The sequence below is a fragment of the Scaptodrosophila lebanonensis genome, unplaced genomic scaffold (assembly GCF_003285725.1).
Source record: "Scaptodrosophila lebanonensis strain 11010-0011.00,11010-0021.00 unplaced genomic scaffold, SlebRS2 tig00000085-arrow-pilon, whole genome shotgun sequence".
NCBI lineage: Eukaryota > Metazoa > Arthropoda > Insecta > Diptera > Drosophilidae > Scaptodrosophila > Scaptodrosophila lebanonensis.
In genome coordinates, this window is record NW_022060564.1 from 4,894,007 (window position 1) to 4,896,918 (window position 2,912).

Genomic DNA, 2,912 nt, shown 5'->3' on the forward strand with positions numbered 1-2,912 from the left:
TCTGCATACTAAGTTTGTTTGATGTGGGCTCCGCCGTCTCCGAAATCCAGGCGTTCATCCAGACAGACAGACATGGCTATGCCGATAACTCTTTCTGCCTGTTACATACTTTGCACAAGACATTTATACGCTTTAGGTACAGGGTTTAAAAAAAGGGGTTATATCAGTTAAATAAATACAAATGCATTCGTTTAAACATTTTAAAAAGATGTAATTGTTATACAAATACTATTTAAAATAGTCATTTAAAATAGCTTGTTTGGAAACACTTATTTGTAGAGAAATTTGAAGTCCAACATAAATAGTTTTAAGATTTTGAATTGGAATTGCGTTGCAGCTTACTTCTATGTTAAAGAGCGCGCTCTCTAAAATCTTATTATAAGTTAGGTTTACTTATTTTTATTTATTTTTATTTATTTATTTATTTTTATTTATTTATTTATTGTTATATATAAGTATTAAGAAATTATAAGTAAACTACTCATGAGTTTTTAGTAAAAGTTTTCCCCGCTTTTGTGATATATTTTTTAGAAACTATATTTGTTCACTCATAAAATGTAAAAAATACTTTATATCTAATTAAATAGATAAGGTCTTACAGCATCAACTCTTTACTCAAATTTATGAGCCAATTTTTTGTGAATAAAAAAAAATAAAAGGAAATATAAATGTAGAAATTCTACCATTAAATAATTGTCAATTTATATTCGAACTAAGCGGAAGGTTGTACATCTAATTCTGTTTTTACACGGTAGTTTTGTTCCAGAAAAATATGGAATATGGAAAAATAGGTGATTGGTTCCTTATCTCTATATACAATTTTTAATTTTCAAACCGCGTTATATAAAAATCGTGTAAAAAAAGACCGTGTAAAAAATTATTAGATGTATTTCTTGTCCATAAATTGTAGGCAGATAATTAATTTTTGCGAACCTCAGTGGCTTTGCCTTAACCATTATTGGTTTTAACCGTTCACCATTATTGTTTGTTGTTGTCGCTTGCTATTTTTATTATTATTATTCATTGTTTACAATGTCATTCACACATCTTTTTTAAGTTTAAGTTTTTTTTAGCTTAGAAAGCTTAGTGCTAGAAATAATTTTAAAACGAGTTAACAAAATTCCAAAAAATTAATGCTGATCGTCTTTTTTTTTATCTCCAAACAGTAATAGATAGTTGTGCTGTATATCAAGCAGAGTTACGATTTGTTTTGTCCGTTTCAGGCCATATTTTATCCCAGGACACCACAATTGTTGCTGCTGTCACGCGCCCAGCTCTAGTTAGTCTGTGTGTGCGTATATGTGTGTGTATATATACATATATATGTGTGTGTGTAGGTGGCCCAGAGTGTTACGTTTCGACTGCCATGAGAGCACCCAAGCGCCGGTCAAACCGGCGACGAATGTCAGTTAAACGAGCAAACAGCAAAAACAAACACATCCTTATATATATATATCCTATACACTCGTATGTCGTATGAATATGTAAGGTATGTCGTTACACACACATACATACATAAATGAAACTGCGTTTCATTTAATGTTGGTACATACATAGGCATACCTATATATGCGAATGATAATTTGTATTGTTTGCCTGAACGCGGCTCTGGCCATTACTATAAGTCTGCCATATGCATGCATAAGTATAGGTGTGTGTGCACTCGTATATATGCGAATGGACGTTGCTGTTTTCATACACATTTTCACCTTAACGTCGTGCAGAAACTGCCCAATATTTATTTTCCATTGCAAAAACAAAAACATTAAACGAAAAGCAAACAATGCAGCAAGAAACCCGATTCAAATTGTTAATAAAAAGCAAGGTGAGTAATTAAGGATTTTGTAAGCTTAATAACAATTTTATTTTATAGACATTTTCTTTGTTTTTCTATATATTTTTACAGGATGTCTGTCGAAATTAATTCCGTTTCAAATCGATGTCGTATGTTGTCCTTGTTGCCAAATTGTCAGTATTGCCAAATGTAGCCGGGTTCTTGCAAAAGGATCTTCGCTTTTATCCTTATAGTTTGATGAAAAATTGAAAGCCACGCTGCACGTGCGTTAATTGCTCGGATAGAATCGGCTTTTCATGGACTGTGAATGCTCTTCAATCGTTTTTATTTACATGATTGTAAGCCAGCCTTCTTGTATTTATTTTAATCTTATTGGCGGCCTTTGGCCAATGCCTTCTTCTACTACGATCTACTTGAGAGCTTAGATCTAAGATCTACTTGCAATATTCACGTCTTTTATTCCATATTCACACCAAATGCTTGTCCCCCAACTCTGTATGGCTCCATATTTGCAATTTTTCAGCTCATTCAAGCGACCACAATTGTTTTTTATTTAATACAATACATGGATTATCTGCATATTAATTTCCTATTCTTAACGACACTTCTGTTAGCTTTAAGATTTTAATTTTTTAAATAAAAAGTAATTTTCCCTTCAAATTGTTAGTTGCAGGGAAATACGTTGAAAAGAAAAGAAAAACCTACAAATAATCAAAACCTATTTAATGTTGATGTCGAAAGTTGTAAACTATTTTGCTTTTCCACCAAAATCAGATCATCAACATCACACTAATCACACAATTTTTTAAAAAATATTTTATTAAATACAAATAATAATAAGTCTTATGAAGCCTATTCCCATTGGTATTCCAGCTACAACTTCAATACTACTATAGAAATTTGACGACATGATGACCAAAAGAAATCAAATTAACCGCGAATTACAAATCAATTTAAATGTGGGCCGGCAACAGCAGCGACCGCAGTTTTTTCTCGCTTTTCATGTAACAAAAACACAAAAAAAAAAAAACATAAAGTAAATTGAAATTATTTTCGCAGACAAAGTCTTCTTTCGGAGATTTTGGCAGTCGGGCCGCAAAAAACTTTTAATTCAATT